Here is a 20,050-nt window from a genome sequence, read left to right on the forward strand (position 1 = left end):
TAGTAGAAGTGTAATGCTTTAGTTTTTCATAATGTGTACTGAAAACTTCCTGGAGTCATAGCCACAAGTAGGAGTAGCCATACCAATAGGATAGTAATTATTACTACCACTTAACCTACAACCCAGAGTTTCAGTGCTGAGCACATTTGTTTACTAAGAGAATATCCAAAGCCTTCATGATGTTATAGATTTTACATCATAAACCCTCCTGTGATATTAATTGTTCTCTGCCAGAGTATTTCACTGGTTACTTCCTTCACACTTATATTCTGTTGATAGTATCTACCAAAGAAATTGTGCTCTTTCAGGTTGCCCTTTCTTGGGTCCTTTTTTTTCTATACTAGGAAGGGGAAGTGTTAGTCGTTCATTTGTGCCCGACCCTTTGTGAGTACATGGAGTGTAGCCCACCAGGCTACTCTGTCCATGAGATTCTCCAGGCAAGAATACTGGGGTGGGTGGCCATTTTATTCTGCAGGGAATCTTCCTGACTCAGGGATCGAACTTTGCTCTCTCACTTTGCAGGCATTCTTTACCGCCTGAGCCAGATTCTCCTTTGGCGTGCAGTTCCCATTTTTTATTACCTTGGTAGACCTAACTCACTTTTCCTTATCTAGTTTAGGTATGTAGCTGTTCTTCTTGCACAATTCCAGAATACCCTGCTTGTACTGCTATTAAGGTGTTGACCGCAGTGCTGTGTTTTAGTTTTCTGATCTTGTTTTTCCTCTAGCCTGTAAGCTCCCTAAAGGTAAGGGACTGTGTTTACTTCAGTAGATAAAAGATTATAGGTTACTTTCCCCATAACTTGAACTATTCTTGATGAGAGCAGTTTTAGAATGAGTAGTCCTTCAGCCAGTTCAGACTATCCAAACTTTGTATTATGTCTTGGCATTCTTTTCATTGGAATGAGTCTTGTAAAAATCTTAGTGTATAGTCTCTTCACAGAAGATATATATATATACGGCTTTAAATCCATCACTGATTTTTAAATCTGTCATCATTGGGCAGTAGACACATTTTTTTTGGCTTAATAAGGCTAATTTTTTGTTAAAATTTACTCTCTGTAAAGGCTCCATTCCAAAAATATTTAAATCATTTGCTTTAAAAAAGCATTTAACCAGTATAGAAGATAACCGCATATACTTTGAAAGTAGAGTATGAACAGGAATTAACAACTGTGAATAGGAGAGAACACTTGAAAATTTATTATTTCTATTTTGTACTGCTATCACAAATTGACTTAAAAGCAAATTGTTTCTTGATTAAATCCTTAAAAGGAAATCTTTAGTGGGCCTGTGCCACTATTAAAAATGCAAATATTTTAAATTCAAACTTATGAGAAACCACTTATAAATAGAATTCTTGGATATTAACTGCTCTGACTTAAAGGATCTTCAAATTTATCACAATAAAGTATAAACTAGTTACCTCAATTTTTCAGTTGTATTAAAAATACTTCTATAATACTTTAGTCCATTAAATTAAGGATAGAACACTATAGAAATGATATATCCTCTTTGATTTAGGCTCTTACAATTTTTGAAACATGAAGTTCTTAATTGTAATTATGGGTTATAAACAGAATTATGTTGTACATTTCTTGAGTCTAGGATATACTCTGGGTGATAATGTTTTAAGAATAATAATTTATAATATACTTTCTTGTGATTTATCTTTCTCTTAAAAACTATGTACAATAAGAAAGAGTTTATCTTAGTTGGGACTTTGTTGATAATTAAGGTTTTAATATGTCTGTTAAATATAAGCTCATTTGCTGATGAGTGCTAATGACCAAAATGAACTATAGAAATATTAATTCAAATTAAGTGGTTAGAGGATGAGAAAAATAGTAAAGTATCACTAAAATTAATGAAACAGTCTTTCCTATTATGATATATATATATATATATATGTATGAACTTATTTTAGCTTAAAATTATGTATACTTACATACAGTAGTGAAGGAAATCAAGCTGTTCCATAATTCTCTTTAAAATGGTGTATTATTTTATTCTACTTTTTATAATTAAATTGAAATGATGTGTATAAACTGAACTTCAGTGAAAATAAAAGTGTCATCTCAAGCTTTGTGGATTTTGTCTCAAAAAAACACATGATTTAAACATGTTAGATCAAGGTTAATGGATGTATTGTCTTTGAAGGCTCTGACAGTTGAGTTGCTGGCATGGTAAAAGAATTTGTATTCCATTAATGGGTGAACTTCTTACCCATGTAATAAATAGTGTATTTTACAAAGAAGTAAAATGATGAATTTATTTCCTTTGCTTCAGGGAGATGAGGCAAGGTGCATATGGCTATCTTGATGGACAAAGTTGTCCCCTTATCAAGAAATGACACATAAAAATGGCTAAATTCCAAATCATGAGCACTTGAAAATATTTATTGAAATTTTATTTTATTTGAACTCCTTTGTATATAAGTAAAAAATAATACATTGTGAAATTTTAACTCTGATATAAACAATACTAATATTGTTGACAGTATTAATAACTTTGTTATAAGTTAAGTATATTCTATGTCTTTAGTACATAGAGCTGTGATAACTCAGGGAACATGGTTTGAAATCTGGAACTTTTGCACCCTTACAAATATGAACTAATGGAATTTTACTTTATTTTTTGTTCTGTTTCTCAAAGTACAGTAAAACAGCATGAAATAAGTAGTATAATAACTTGGGAATGTACTGAGTTAGAAGCTGCACTGTTTTATTTTGGAATGTCACTTAAATGTGTTGTGTTAAATCTGGGTACATTGAATTCTTACTTAACCTTTCAACTTTATTAAATGTCCTGATCTTATTCTCAAAATATCCTTTAATATAAATTTTATTTGCAAAAAATTAAAATAGATTTCCATAGTTTGCAGATAATTTAAATTTATTTCTCTCTTCAAGGGTTGGAATAGATTTTTCTGGAGCACTGGGGAGAGAACATCCACCCTCAGAACTAGTTGATCTCCTTCCTCTGATATGATCAGGAAAGCAGCTCTGAGAAAACTGTATTGTGAAGTGATATTAATTACATGTAGCAAAATGTAAAAGTGTGCATTTGGCATGAAATGAAAGTGAAAGGAAACATTTTAAACTTTAGATACCTAATGCATTCCAAGAAAAAAACAAGTGATGTGACTATCAAGAACCATCCGTAAGTGTTGTCAGGGACAGCCTTTTCTTCCTCATACAAAGTGATAATTCCCACAAATCTAGAAAATGTACCTTAGAAGCAAAGTTTTTCTAATTACATTTTAGGACACTAGGGAAGCTTCTGTAGATGTCTCTGCTTGCATTTTACTGTGTTAATCTCACCTTCCCTTCCCCTTTTTCTTTCTTTGGTTAGGAATAACCAGTGTGACTAGAACGTTATACATTTTAAAAAGACTCCTAGACAAGACTATAAAATATGTCTTTTTCAAATTCTTTTGAGTTAGATTTGTGACAGCTTTGGTTGAATTTTTCTATTTATCAAATTGGATTTAGAAAGAGATTTATCATCCTAATTGGTTAAATGGGGACAAAAATCTCATCTTAAGTTGTTTTCATTGAATAAAAGTTATCAAATTTATATAGTAGATACAATATTTGCTTCCTCATTGAAGAATGCCTATTATAATCCATACGAAAAATTCTTAACTCTTCCTTTTAACAGCACATTTATAAGCTATTCTTATGAAAAAAGTAGAATGATTTCTGTCTTTTCTTGGTGGAGATTGCTTAAAGTAATGAAACTGGTTTGTTAAAATACTAGTATAATGCTCAGTTAATAACCAATTATTGTGGTTTTTGTTTGAAGAAGAGACATTTAGACGAACCTCATCTCTTTGTAGAGAATATACCTCTGGGATATGACACTGGACTTTTCTCATATTTCTGGGTAATACCTAAAAAGCAGTGCCTAATGCATAGATTCCTTTTCATTCTGTTTAACTGTTAAAGTTATTCAGCTTTTAAAGGAATATCATTACTGCTTGAGATTATCCCTATAATGAGAAATCACAGCATGCATCTTGAAAAAATGGTTCCCCTTCATCTCTTCTCATTCATCTCCTTGTGAAATTATAAATGCATGAGTGCAGTGTATGGCTATTCAGGTCAAATTCTCTTTCAGGACTGATGTTCCTGTTATACAGTTTATCCATCTATTAGCATGCTGAAATGTCAAAAGCTTCATTTTTTGAGAGTAGAATGTCAGTTTCTTTTTTTACTTAGAGCAATTTACCCAGGGAAAAAGCAAGAGATTTGACAGTTATAGCCATCAGGGCAAAGTCTGGCTGATGATTTGAGAAAATAGGAGTAAATGTTCAAATACAGGGTGCTCTAAGTTTATATGTTTTCAGGATGGTGTATGAGGTAAAAGGGACAGTGCATGCAGTAAAAGGTAAATAGAGATCAGAATAATCTGTGCCTGTGTATATAAAAAGCTGCATCTCATTCCTAAATTTCAGGTTTTGAGAACTATTTTTTCACTCCTCTAAACTCTTGAATTCAAACTCTTGAGTGACTTTTGAATTGCAGCCAAGGGTATCATTGTGATTGCCTGTAAGTAAAGAAGTTTTCAGTTACCTGTTGTTTACATCTAAATATTTAAAACTGTGATTGAGAGCTTTTCATTGATAATTAGAATTTTATTTATTGTATGTATATGGGTAATTAAGAAACTAAAGATAGCATATGTATGTGGAAAAGAAGTTGGATAGAGTACAAAGATTCTGTATATTAATGTAGAATATATAAGATGTATTCAACAAGTACTTCATTAGAATATATAAAGTGAAATTATTTTTAAAATACTATAAATATGAATATTAACTCAGTTGTGTTGATCATTCAGTAGACAGTATTGAGATCAATGAACAATTACACAAGAGCACAGTTTTCAAGGTGCCAGTCAAAGCCAAACAATGAGCTTCCCCTCAAATTTCTGAAAATTCTCCCTTTGTGAGATAATGGATTGGGGTGCCTCTTTTTCTTTCCCACTTAAAAAGTCACTTGGCACTGAGGAATGATGTGGTTGTTATCCACATTCCACATGGATTGAAAATCCCTTCCTGCATGCCCATGCTCTGGGATCTGTATGAGTCCACGAGATCCTGTATGGTCTGTGAGCCTCTGCTCCTTTATGTTCTGTCTCTGGATGGGACTGTGCTGTCTTGAGAGGTCTATCTGTTGAGGGTATTTCCCCCATGAAAGGAAAGTGAAGAGCTTGGAGGGTAGCAGGTTATTTTGCAAGCTTCTGAGCCTCAGTGTATAAGTGTGTGAGGAGGTGTTAGGGTGGAAATTGGGCTCATTATGCTTTTCAGTTTATTCGTTTGTTGGTTCCCTGTCAACCTGCCAGCCTCTCTGTGGGACAACTGCCCTTTGTATCATAATCTGCCAACATTCATGGTGGTTGCATTCACTGTACCCATTGTACTTTGGAACTCCATTACAACTGGGGTTTGAATGCAAAGCTTCATGATATCTGGGTATATAGACAGTGTGCTGAGCCACAAAGGCACCCTTTGTATTTCTTAGTCTTATAATCCTTTAAAACAAAACAAAACACAAAAATGCCCAAACCAGCTTTGAAGAAGGGATTTTCTGAGAATAGGAAGGAAAATATGCTTTTACCATGCTGTTCCATACTTTCATAATACAGTGTTTGGGAAGAAGGGGAAATTTCTAATATTAAAGCTAGATTTGTTTCTTGGGCTAAAGTTGGCTATGTCTAAGACTAGTTTTCTACCTGTGGAGATGTGAGTGACTTTGCACCTGTCTTCATCTGTTACCTTGCCTAGGCAGGTGGCTACATTGATTATTTTTGGCATATGCTTTAGAAGTACCTCCATGACCCTTGTGAGTTCCTACTTTGTCCACAGTCCTGGACAATTCTTAACTTTGAACTTCCTTTTCAAAGGAAGATGTGCCTCTGACCTCTTTATGGTCACCTCCTCTGAGTCTTTTGTTTATCTTCTCTTTTCTGTGAGTGTGCAATTTGGTTTTGAGAATTAAGAATAACAGAATCTTCAATCGGCAGACAGGTGACAATTACAAATGAAATAAGGAAGGCTTGTTTTTCTTCGTTCCACACCCCCTCCCATTACTTTAGAGACAGAATTCCAGTTCTGAGGTATGAGGAAAAGCGACACAATTGGGATGCTACAGCAAGCTCAGATAAATGCTCTGCTCTGCTTCTGTCCTTCCTCCCTCTCCAGGGGCTGACGCAAGCTTTGTGAGGGTCAAGGTACTCTCTTCCTTTCTTCCTCCTTTCTGTTGAAATACTTGACATAATTGGGAATGATATGTTTACTCTTTTTGTTCAATATCAGTTTAAACTGATATTTAAGTTAGTGCATTAAAGCATTGAGCACTTGCCCAGTACTCTGGTTCACATGTACTTTTCTCATTTAACTGATAAACTTGCATAGGACCATGGAAGTCAGAGCTTCCTTTGGAGATTCTTTGGCTTCTTAAGAATCCTGAGTCTGTTCATGCTACTGTAGCTTGTTGTTTTGGGAGACCATTGACTTTCATAAATTCATACACATGCACACATGCGTGCACACACACACACACACAGAACACACTAGTTATAGTAGTGTCTGTTACGGTCTTCATCAGTATGAATACAAGCAGATCCTAGGTCCTTTAGTTACTGTAATTAAAAGAAAAGAAAGTCCCTGTTACATGGTGGTCTCTCTAGCATTGACTTTTACTAGAGTGGTATTTTCAGGACTTCAATGACAATATATAAAAGAAAGAAGGTGTCTTTCTGTTCTTCCTGTTTGTAGATGGTTCTCAAAATTTAGTGTGCATTTGGTTCACTTGTGTTATGGTATGTGTGACAGAGATAAGACTGATTTGATTTAATAGCTATTATGTGGCACAAAGATATGCATATTAAATAAACATTCTGATTTTCAGAAAAGAGGCTCAGAAGACACAGTTTGAGGACCACTGAGGAAAGCCTTCCTGTGTGGTCTCTAGTGTGTTATAAATGAATCATTCTGTGTGAGGCTTTGATCATCTAAGCTAGTTTATCATTTCTAAGTTTGATCACCATAAAGGCCATTTAATCTATACATAGTCATTATATATATGTATATATGTAAATATATTTTAGATAATATCCTATATTGGTTTCCATTCATAATTCAAAATTATTGAATAACTATTAAATGAATGTCAGTGTACAAATCATAATGAGCATTTTATGTGAATGTAGATTATTATAATCTTCTGACATTGTAGGTAAACTAAACGAATAGTACAGTATTATGAAATTGTCTTTTACATTAGGTAGAGCTTATCCAGTACCCTATTTCCATGTGTCTACAAACTTAACTCATGATCATTCCATTTCACACATATGTATGATTCCTAATCCTTACCTCCTTGCTCATTAATGAGTACTGAAAAAATTTGTTCTTTGTAGGCCCACCGATAAAATATTTAAGTGCCTTCTCATCAGACTGACTCTAGCAGTGATTGATACAAACTCACTCTTTTCTAGTCTTTGCTTAGGATCCTTAACTTCTCAGTTGTTGCTGTTGTTCAGTTACCCAGTCATGTCCGACTCTGTGAACTGATGGACTGCAGCACACCAGGCCTCTCTGTCCCTCTCCATCTCCTGAAGTTTGCCCAAGTTCATGTCTAGTAGCATCCAGCCATTTCATCCTCTTATGCCCTCTTCCCCTTTGCCCTCAATCTTTCCCAGCATCAAGGACTTTTCCAGTGAGTCAGCTGTTTGCATCAGATGACCAAAATACTGGAGTCTGATTCAGGGTTGATTTCCCTTAAGATTGACTGGTTTGATCTCTTGCTGACCAAGGGACTCCCAGGAGTCTTCTCCAGCACCATAGTTTGAAGACATCAGTTCTTCAGACAAGAGAGGGTGAGATGGTTGGGTGGCATCACTGACTCATTGGACATGAGCTTGAACAAGCTGTGGGACATGGTGATGGACAGGGAAGCCTGGCATGCTGCAGTCCATGGGGTCGCAAAGAGTCAGACACAACTGAGCAACTGAACAACAAAAACAACTGTCCAGCTCTCACAACCATACGTGACCAACGGGAAAGCCATAGCCTTGACTATATGGACCTTTGTCGGCCTTCTCAGTACTTGGCATTAAGAAATTACAAGAATAGTTCCAATTTACAGGTTTATTTTGATGCTTGATGAAAATATATTTGCAGAACCCTTAGCATAGTGCTTCACACATATTGAACCTTCCTTAAATGTTTAGTTAGGTGGTCAAGAGTGTCTAGGAAACACATACTGTCTCTGGATTTTTTATTTTTTTTGATTGTGGGTATCAGCAGTTTTGTTTTTATTTAGGTATTTGTTAAATTCAAGAAGGCAGTTAGATTGGTTTACTTTATACTAAAAGAGATCTTAGAGATTTTTAAGTGAACACCCATGCCACCATTTTTCATTTCAGAACCTGAGGAACTTCATGTAGAATAATTAATAAGCTGGCACTGAAAATGGTTTACTTGCTCCAGCTATGGAATACACATCTCCTAGCCTCATTATACTTCTGAATATTAAAGTATGGTGTTCGATGCATGATACAGGGTGCTCGGGGATGGTAAACTGGGATGACCCAGAGGAATGGGATGGGGAGGGAGGTAGAAGGGGGGTTCAGGATGGGGAACACATGTACACCCGTGGCAGATTCATGTCAATGTATGACAAAACCAATACAATATTATAAAGTAATTAGCTTCCAAAAAAAATAAAGTGAAAAAAAAAAAAAAACATATGGTGCCTTAATTCACAGAAATTGGGCTATTGTCATCAAATAGCACACATTTGATAATCACTTACACTGTATAAGATATTTTGTGGTAGTGGTTGGTGGTTTAGTCATTCAGTCACGACTGACTCTTTGTGAACCTATGGACCATAGCCTGCCAGATTCCTGTTCATGGGATTCTGCAAGAATGCTGGAGTGGGTTGTCATTTCCTTTTCCAGGGGAACAAAGACATTTTGTATGTATTTTAAATATTTTCAGGAATATAAAACTGTTTTATACTAAATTTTTAACATTTTTCTCTTTGAAAAATGCTGTTGGGTCTAATAACAGCATACAGCATATATCAAACAGCCTTGTAACTACAATTGTCTTGCGCTTTGTATATTAATAAAAATTGGAAGACCCGGTTCTATAGTTTGGCAGTGGTTTTGCATGATGATGGAGCCCAGGGGGACAGTCTTAGACCTCTTGGTCCTTGAGTTTGTGAAGCTCAGGTGTTTTGGAGCCAGTTTGCTGCCAGCTGGCTTATTCTCAGAGGCGGTGCTCTGGCAATAATTCTTCAGACAGATAGAAGCAGTCAGATTGGTCAACAAAACTGAGAACCAAAGTTTTGGAATCCCTGTTCAGGATAATTCCTTTTCAGATGACACTGGCTGCCATGTAAAGAAAAGTACAAAGTTGGAGGGGTGTTGACAGACCTTGTTCTGTACTTCATAACATAACTCCATCTGAAGATGCAGTGCTTTATTTTGGCAGCTGTGATGTGGTGATTAGGCACATATTTTAGACAGGACATGCATCAGAGCCATCATCCCTCAGATTCAAATGGGCATTTTCCTCTAGGGAGTAATTCTGCCCTACTCACCACATCTTACTACTTGCCACTTATCAGAGAGTGGCCCAACTGGCCCAATTAATCCTCATTTTAAAGTCCAGACCAAAATATTACCTTCTCAGTAAACCCTTGTCCACTGTTCTCTTTTATACAATATCTGCCATGCTGCTCTCTATTTTAGCAATCACTGATTTCTAACTTTTTTGTCTGATTTTTGTCTCACAGTGTAAATGATTATCAGAAGGTTGTTATTTGATGACAAGTGTGAGATGGGCATTCTCACACTTTTACTGTACAGCTTTATTTTTGTTTTTCCAAGTCCCCAGTGTAATGTCAGGCACATTCTCAGTGCTTAATAACAGTGGAATGAATGAATGTGCCATTTGGATACTTCTTTGTAAGGTAGAATTTAATAGATATAACTGATCTTGAGTGAACAGTGTTGCTATTGTACAGTGTAATTAAATGTACTTTATGAAGTTCCATCTCAAACTTTCTTGCTCTGAAATAGTACAGATCATCTGGAAAATTTTGCTCAACTTTCTCCTTTAAAGACACTTTTACAAAGCCGTTTTTCACTATTATTTAACAGTAAATCAACATTCACAAAGCTAAGATCATGGCATCTGGTCCCAACACTTTATGGCAAATAGATGGGGAAAAAATGAAAAGAGGGACAGACTTTATTTTCTTGGGCTCCAAAAGTGACTGTGGTTGTTGACTGCAGCCATGAAATTAAAAGACACTTGCTCCTTGTAAGAAAAGCTATAAAAACCTAGACAGTATATTAGAAAGCAGAGACATTACATTGACAGCAAAGGACCACATAGTTGAACCTATGTTTTTTCCAGTAGTCATGTATGGATGTGAGAGTTGGACCATAAAGAAAGTTGACAAAGATCCCACAAAAAAAGAAAACTACAGGCCAATATCACTGATGAACATAGATGCAAAAATCCTTAACAAAATTCTAGCAATCAGAATCCAACAATACATTAAAAATATCATACACCATGACCAAGTGGGCTTTATCCCAGGGATGCAAGGATTCTTCAATATCCGCAAATCAATCAATGTAATACACCATATTAACAAATTGAAAAATAAAAACCATATGATTATCTCAATAGATGCAGAGAAAGCCTTTGACAAAATTCAACATCCATTTATGATAAAAACTCTCCAGAAAGCAGGAATAGAAGGAATATACCTCAACATAATAAAAGCTATATATGACAAACCCACAGCAAACATTATCCTCAATGGTGAAAAATTGAAAGCATTTCCTCTAAAGTCAGGACAAGGGTGCCCACTTTCACCATTACTGTTCAGCATAGTTTTGGAAGTTTTGGCCACAGCAATCAGAGCAGAAAAAGAAATAAAAGGAATCCAAATTGGAAAAGAAGAAGTAAAACTCTCACTATTTGCAGATGACATGATCCTCTATATAGAAAACCCTAAAGACTCCACCAGAAAATTACTAGAACTAATCAATGACTATAGTAAAGTTGCAGGATATAAAATCAACACACAGAAATCCCTTGTATTCCTATACACTAATAATGAGAAAACAGAAAGAGAAATTAAGGAAACAATTCCATTTACCATTGCAACGGAAAGAATAAAATACTTAGGAATATATCTACCTAAAGAAACTAAAGACGTATATATAGAAAACTATAAAACACTGGTGAAAGAAATCAAAGAGGACACTAATAGATGGAGGAATATACCATGTTCATGGATTGGAAGAATCAATATAGTGAAAATGAGTATACTACCCAAAGCAATTTATAGATTCAATGCAATCCCTATCAAGCTACCAACGATATTCTTCACAGAGCTAGAACAAATAATTTCACAATTTGTATGGAAATACAAAAAACCTTGAATAGCCAAAGCGATCTTGAGAAAGAAGAATGGAACTGGAGGAATCAACCTACCTGACTTCAGGCTCTACTACAAAGCCACAGTTATCAAGACAGTGTGGTACTGGCACAAAGACAGAAATATAGATCAATGGAACAAAATAGAAAGCCCAGCGATAAATCCACGCACATATGGACACCTTATCTTTGACAAAGGAGGCAAGAATATACAATGGATTAAAGACAATCTCTTTAACAAGTGGTGCTGGGAAAACTGGTCAACCACTTGTAAAAGAATGAAACTAGAACACTTTCTAACACCATACACAAAAATAAACTCAAAATGGATTAAAGATCTCAACGTAAGACCAGAAACTATAAAACTCCTAGAGGAGAACATAGGCAAAACACTCTCCGACATACATCACAGCAGGATCCTCTATGACCCACCTCCCAGAATATTGGAAATAAAAGCAAAAATAAACAAATGGGACCTAATTAACTTTAAATGCTTCTGCACATCAAAGGAAACTATTAGCAAGGTGAAAAGACAGCCTTCAGAATGGGAGAAAATAATAGCAAATGAAGCAACTGACAAACAACTAATCTCAAAAATATACAAGCAACTCCTACAGCTCAACTCCAGAAAAATAAATGACCCAATCAAAAAATGGGCCAAAGAACTAAATAGACATTTCTCCAAAGAAGACATACAGATGGCTAACAAACACATGAAAAGATGCTCAACATCACTCATTATCAGAGAAATGCAAATCAAAACCACTATGAGGTACCATCTCACACCAGTCAGAATGGCTGCAATCCAAAAGTCTACAAATAATAAATGCTGGAGAAGGTGTGGAGAAAAGGGAACCCTCTTACACTGTTGGTGGGAATGCAAACTAGTACAGCCACTATGGAGAACAGTGTGGAGATTCCTTAAAAAACTGGAAATAGAACTGCCTTATGATCCAGCAATCCCACTGCTGGGCATACACACTGAGGAAACCAGAAGGGAAAGAGACACGTGTACCCCAATGTTCATCACAGCACTGTTTATAATAGCCAGGACATGGAAGCAACCTAGATGTCCATCAGCAGATGAATGGATAAGAAAGCAGTGGTACATATACACAATGGAGTATTACTCAGCCATTAAAAAGAATACATTTGAATCAGTTCTAATGAGGTGGATGAAACTGGAGCCTATTATACAGAGTGAAGTAAGCCAGAAGGAAAAACACCAATACAGTATACTAACGCATATATATGGAATTTAGAAAGATGGTAACAATAACCCTGTGTATGAGCCAGCAAAAGAGACAGTGATGTATAAAACAGTCTTATGGACTCTGAGGGAGAGGGAGAGGGTGGGAAGATTTGGGAGAATAGCACTGAAACATGTAAAATATCATGTATGAAACGAGATGCCAGTCCAGGTTCGATGCCCGATACTGGATGCTTGGGGCTAGTGCACTGGGACGACCCAGAAGGATGGTATGGGGAGGGAGGAGGGAGGAGGGTTCAGGATGGGGAACACATGTATACCTGTGGTGGATTCATTTTGATATTTGGCAAAACTAATACAATTTGTAAAGTTTAAAAATAAAATAAAATTAAAGAAAAAAAGAAAGCTGAGAACTGAAGAATTGATGCTTTTCAAACTGTGGTGCTATAGAAGACTCTTGAGAGTCCCTTGTACTTCAAAGAGATCAAACCAGTGTATCCTAAATGAAATCAACCCTGGTATTCTTTGGAAGGACTGATGCTGAAGCTCCAGTATTTTGGCCACCTGATGTGAAGAACTGAGTTATTGGAAAAGACCCTGATGCTGGGAAAGATTGAAGGCAGGAGTAGAAGAGGATAGCAGAGGATGAAATGGTTAGATAGCATCACCAACTCAATGGACATGAGTTTGAGCGAATTCTGGGAGATAGTGAAGGATAGGAAGCCAGGTGTGCTGCAGTTCATGGGGTCATAAAGAGTTGGACATGACTGAGTTGACTGAACAATTGAAAGACAACAATAATAAATAATGATACACCAAGAGCCAAAGGACTTTCTTTAGTTTTTTTTGTTTGTTTGTTTTTATAGCTTTCTTTCTTTCTATTTTTAATGCAGTGTGTCTGTGTGCAAGGGGTCATGTGGTATGAACAGTGGCAACAACTGCATTAGTTTGAGGAATCAAGACAATTTTGAAGTGAAAGATTTAATATCAGTTCTTTAAAGGGAGTTTGCTTTAAATGTACCCTTAGATGAATTGTACCAAGGTAACATTGAGGTTTTTAAAATGCATATTTGGTCTAATGATGTGTGTGTGTGTGTGTGTGTATTTTTGTTGTTCTTATATTTATTGCAAAACTGTTTTGTTAAATCTATAATGTACTGGAATTAGTATAATTCTGAGGAATAGCTACTTTCATATTTCCAAAGCAGTTAATCTAAAGAGAATTTGTTAACATTGTGATAGTAGTTACTATTTCCTTTGGGAAATTTTAATTTTAATATATTATAATTACAAAACTAATTTATAAATACTTATAAAAATTAAGGACTACAGAAGTGTATCAAGTTGAGTAAAAATTAACAACCCTTCTTATTGGCCATAAGTAAATATGGTAAATGATTTAGTATGTATTTTTCTAGATTTTTCTTTATGTATACAGTCATGTGTGTGTTCAGTTGTGTCAAACTCTTTGTGACCCTTTACACTATAGCCCACCAGGCTCCTCTGTCCATGAAATTTTTCAGGCAAGAATAAAGAAGTGGGTTGCATTTTCCTCCTTCAGGGGGTCTTCCCGACCCATTGACTGAACCCACCTTGCCTCTGTCTCCTGCATTGCAGGCAGATTCTTTACCACTGAGGTATCAGGGAAGCCTTATATAGTCGTATATAGGGTAGTGTATTTATATATGGGCTTCCCAGGTGGCACAATGGTAAAGAATCCACCTGCCAATGCAGGAAATAGAAGCGATGTGGCCTCGATCTCTGGATCAGGAAGATCTCTTGGAGTAGGAAATGGCAACCCACTTCAATATTCTTGCTGGAAAATTCCTTGGACAGAAGAACTTGGCGGACTACAGTCCAAATGGTTGCAGAGTTGGACATGACCGAGCACACATATACACAAACACATTTATATATGCAATATATGCTGATACATATATGTGGTATATACCTATAAAGCCAATAGAATATTCATAAAAATGGAAATGGTATTGTTATTCATAACATTCTCAGATGTTTTTGTTGCTTCAAAACTTATCTTGGAAATCTTTCTGTCTTAGTGTAGATAAATTTGTTTCTTTCCTTTTTATCAGTCTCTGAAAGTGAAAGTTGCTCAGTCGTGTCTGACTCTTTGTGACTCCGTGGACTGTATAGTCCATGGAATTCTCTAGGCCAGAATACTGGAGTGGGTAGCCTTTCCCTTCTCGAGGGGATCTTCCCAATCCAGGGATTGAACCAAGTCTCCCACATTACAGGCAGATTCTTTACCAGCTGAGCCACAAGGGAAGCCCAGGAATACTGGAGTGGGTAGCCTATCCCTTCTCCAGGGGATCTTCCTGACCCAGGAATTGAACTGGAGTCTCCTGCATTGCAGGCAGATTCTTTACCAACTGAGCTATGCTCTAGTGGTTCTTTATTTACCAGGTCCACAGTATAGTGATTCAATCTCCTTTTCTTGGCCTTTTGCATTGTTTTCAGGTTTTTCCTACTTTGATTTCTGTTACAGCACACATCATGGGCATATTTATTGGTGCAAGTATTTTGGGAGATTATATTTGTAAAGTGGAATTATAGGGGAAATTATGAAATATATAATAAATGCTTTTGCTAAACACAATGCAAATGCATGAGTTCTTTCTTTCACATGGTCGTTTTAATAACAGGATCTTGCTATTTTAGAGTAAGTACACTTTTTTCTAATTATATAATAATGTATATCCATTATAGAGAATTTAGAATTATAGAAATGTTAAGGGATAAAAAGAAAAGCTGTCTAATCCTACCATCTAGAAATAAGCACTGTTGCTCTTTTGATACGTTTAGTTCCAATCCATATTTTCCTATGCATAATTTTTACTGTACTGATAGCTCAGATTTTCTTATTTATCATTATAGTGCATTTAACCCTGCATCCGGAGAAGGCAATGGCACCCCACTCCAGTAGTCCATCCCATGGATGGAGAAGCCTGGAAGGCTGCAGTCCATGGGGTCGCTGAGGGTTGGACAGAACTGAGCGAATTCACTTTTACATTTCACTTTCATGCATTGGAGAAGGCAACGGCAACCCACTCCAGTGTTCTTGCCTGGAGAATCCCAGGGATGGGGGAGCCTGGTGGGCTGCCGTCTATGGGGTCACACAGAGTCGGACACAACTGAAGTGACTTAGCAGCAGCAGCAACCCTGCATCATTAGAAATATTAAAACATTGATATACTGATTCCCTCATTATTCATTATATAGCACTAGCATGATACTTAAACTATATTTCTGTTTTATATTGATACTTAATATGTCTCCATTTTCAGCAGTCATAGATAGTAAGAAATATCTTTCATGTAAAGCTTTCTATGTGTTTTGTATTAGTCTCTTAGCACACATTAAAAGTCATGTAAATACTGGGTTAAATAGTAGTAATACTATGATGTATTTAGATGCCAAATTATTTCCCACAAAGACTGTATCAATTGCAGTCCTTTTTGTACGGTTTAAGTATGCCTATTTCAGCATTCTTAGGCTGCTACTGATGGGTTTTTATGATGTTTGGAAGGCTACGATCCATTTCATTTTTAGTCTTAGAATATTATTTCTTATTCGTTATAGGTACTCCCTTATGGTTTTGGCTTTAAGTTAAAACTTGTTTTAAACCTCTTGAACTTTGCCAGTTGGCCCAAATTATTAGACATTTCAGGACTATTTACTTATTGTGTAGTTTTACATGCATCATGTGTAGTGGGGTAATCAATGATGAACAATTCAATAACATAAATGTTTAATAGTAATAATGAAAACCTAGAGTCTCCAGAGAAATTCAGTATGCATGAAAGTTCCTTTCAACTTTGTGTGTTTCTTGGTGCTCCCTTCGGAGACCATGTCGTCTGCATCCATTCGTCATACACACTGTGCACCTCAGAGAAGGAAAAAGTGTGTAAGTTTCTTTTTCTGTTGCTGTTTCCTCCTTCATATATGTCTTCTTTTTGTGAAAAGCCATATTCCCTGGTGGCTCAGATGGTAAAGAATCTGCCTGCAATGTGGGAGACCCTGGTTCAATCCCTGGTTCAGGACAATCCTTTGGAGTAGGAAATGGCTACCCACTCCAGTATTCTTGCCTGGAGAAGTCCATGGACAGAGGAGCCTGGTGGGCTACTGTCCATGGAGATGCAAGATTCAGACACGACTGAGCGACTAACACTATGTTTTTTTGAAGCTTTTGCCACTGAGCTTTACCGCTTTTCTTTCCTTTTATTGTTGACATGACTGAGCTCTTATCATTTTCTAATTCAAGGAACCTTCTAGGATTATCTCATAGCTTTCAACTTACTGAACCTGTAACTTCAAACAGCCATGATTTCAATACAGCTCAGTTATTAAACTATCTCATATAAATTTACTCATATGCCATGATTATCATAAATCTTATCAACAGATTATTTCAGTTTTCAAAACCACAGAAACCAGACCTACCTCTGATTATAGTCTTCTCTTCTTCCAATTAACTTTCTCAGGTACTGTCATAATATCACTACCATTAATACGTTGATTTTTGCCCTCACCATGTTCGATTCATTGATCATCATTTTTCTTACAATCTTGCAAATACTCTCAAATTCCTTGTTGCTCTGTTTTCATCACACTAGCCTGGCAAGATGCCTTACCGTATGTCAAAAATGATGTGTTGGAAGGACCCTGGCCACATCAGGGTTTAGTCCTTGCTCTCTGTGCTGACTAACAATATAACCTTGGCAAGTCACTATACTAATCTAGCCTGTATAAATTTTAGTGTTTAGACTAGATCATCCTTTTCTAAAATATAATAGACACTAGATCCAGATGTTATATATAAAAATTTTCCATAGTCAAATATATTTGGTAACACAGCGTATTATTCCCTCTTACACATTCACTCTGCATAATAGCATTTTAAAGGCTCCGAGGAATCCTATGGGGAGGAAAAAGCAATTTGACATTATTTATCCTACTATTTCTCAAACTATTTGACTGTGGAGCCTCACACACTTAATTTCTATCTGCAGAACTTGAATCACATTGAGCACACATTTGGGATTGCTAGGCCAGATTATCTTTGGCATTGTTTATTTTTGGTCTTTAATTTTCATGATTCTGTAATTTGTTTTATGTGCTTGTTTTAGTCACTAAGCATATCTAGGATAGATACAATCCAGAGTGTCCATAATTCAGTGAGATGGATTTATACTACATATCACCCACAAATAGTGCTTGACAGTGGTCCTTCCTTAAGAAGTATTTTTTTTAGATCAGTGGTATTCTATATACTGTATTAGAGAGGGAGAAAAAAATGCCTATGACTTATTAACTACAGTGTGGCAAGTAATCCCTTATTCCACAGTCATCAGTCAGTGAATAAGGTTTCTTTAAGTCCTTCCTTCAAAGTCACTTAAATGGAGAAGTAGATGCATTTTTGTGGGGGAGGCAATGCATATATGTAAGAATTGCCAATACTTGCTTTGCATAATGTAGTGATTCTGATAGGTTGCTGGAGTAAGTACAAGTTAAAGAGATGCATGCAAGTACAGGATTGTACAGTTCAAACGAAATGGAAACTTGATTAACAGAAGTCACTGTCATAGACTAATTGTAATTCTGCAGCATATGAATCCTTGAAAAATGTCCCCTAAAAGGTCAGCCAAAAGTCCTGCTTCTGTCTACTGTTCCCCTGAAGAGAATTTTCAAACTTAGGTATTTCCTGGCATGGTAAAAACCAAGGGACCTTTAAAATAATTTTTAAAATATTTATATAAGTTAAAACAACATGAGTTTAGTGGAAATGATAGTAGAGCCTTTCTGGTCATTAAGTAATATGAGATTTAGCTTTCAATTTATTTAACTAAATGTACTATATGCAGGAGACCTGGGTTCGATCCCTGGGTCATGAAGATACCCTGGAGAAGGAAATGGCAACCCACTCCAGCATTCTTGACTGGAAAATCCCATGGTCAGAGTAGCCTGATAGGTTACAGTCCATTGGGTCGCAAAGAGTCGGACACAACTAAGAGATTTCACTTTCATTATATGTGAATGAGAGCTCTTTAAACTATATATCTCTTTATTTTTTGTTCCTATGTTTCATTGTCTTTAATTTACTTTTTTGAGAAAATATTTCTAAATTTGTCCTTTTTCGTGTATTAAGTTAGCATATAAAAGATTCATGCAAATGTTATTAGTTATGCATTTTAAAATAATTATGTTGGTTTTATTATAAATATGGGATATAATTCCCCAAGAGCATGGCAGAAATAATGAATTAGTACTTAGAGATTTTTCTAGTGCTAATGATTAAATGATTGCTTCAGTAGTGTAATTTTTCAACTCTACATAATTAATGACTCTGAGTAAGCAATTAAATTATGTTTAATTTTGATAACTGTTATGATTAAATAATTACATATTTTGTTATTTCTAAAAATTAATTGTTTTATTGGCTGTGATGTTGATTGAGTCCTCACTTAATTTATTGATTTTTGTTGTATGGGAAATGTTTTTTAAGTCAAACAAATGCCCATGATACAACTAGGCAAAATCTCTACGCGTTTACTACAATAGGCAAGAATAAAAACTGTGGTTCAAATACAAGAGCAGTTCAATGTATTACTAACTGATTCACGAATTATACCAACAGGACGGTCATTGATATTTTCTGAAAGGAAATCCTTAAGTGGAATACTACACTTTTCTGTCTCTTTTGCCCTTTTATAAAAAGTTCAACATTTTATTAATGACTTGAAGAAAGACATCAAAGGGAATATTTTCAAGATTTGAGGAGGATATTTATTTGGTAGCAAAAAGTTATGTTTCAGAAATAAATTCCAAAATTAATCTCTATAGGCTATAAAATTTGTATGAGTTATACAAGAAGAGGTTTATGTCATCTTATTTCTTCAAGAAACCATCTGAGAAAATACTCTATCACGATGAAGTGAGTTAGGAGCTGCAGGGTGAGATAGGACTGAGGATTTTTTTATTCATTCATCAAACCTGATTGAGCGCTAACTACATGCTAGGTTCAGCTCTTCCTGAGCCCCTAAGGAACTCGTAGAACAGTTGAAACAGGTATTTGCTAAATGGTGGTGTTAGTGAAAATAGATGCTCTTTCAGAAGTAGAAGGTTTGTGTAGACACAAAATTAAGATAGTTTTAATACTGACATTACTTAGGATGTTTGAGGTTTCAATTACCGTACCACAGTTTGACCTTGTGGTGTTATCATTAATGACAATTATTAATATTATTCAGAATAAAATGTTGTATTGAAAATTGAAAAATTGAAACTTAAGAATTAGGGTCATTATTACAAACCCTAACTATGAAAAACACAGTGGTGTAGAAGGTC

At 35.7% G+C, this 20,050-nt stretch overlaps 1 protein-coding gene across 23 annotated transcripts in view; it reads left to right on the forward strand.

Moving 5' to 3' along the window:
- ADGRL3 (adhesion G protein-coupled receptor L3) overlaps positions 1–20,050 on the forward strand; it is a 945,175-nt gene that overhangs the window by 159,787 nt on the left and 765,338 nt on the right. The gene's annotated exons all lie outside the window — the stretch shown is intronic.

The sequence above is a fragment of the Bos indicus x Bos taurus genome, chromosome 6 (assembly GCF_003369695.1).
Source record: "Bos indicus x Bos taurus breed Angus x Brahman F1 hybrid chromosome 6, Bos_hybrid_MaternalHap_v2.0, whole genome shotgun sequence".
NCBI classification, from domain to species: Eukaryota; Metazoa; Chordata; class Mammalia; order Artiodactyla; family Bovidae; genus Bos; species Bos indicus x Bos taurus.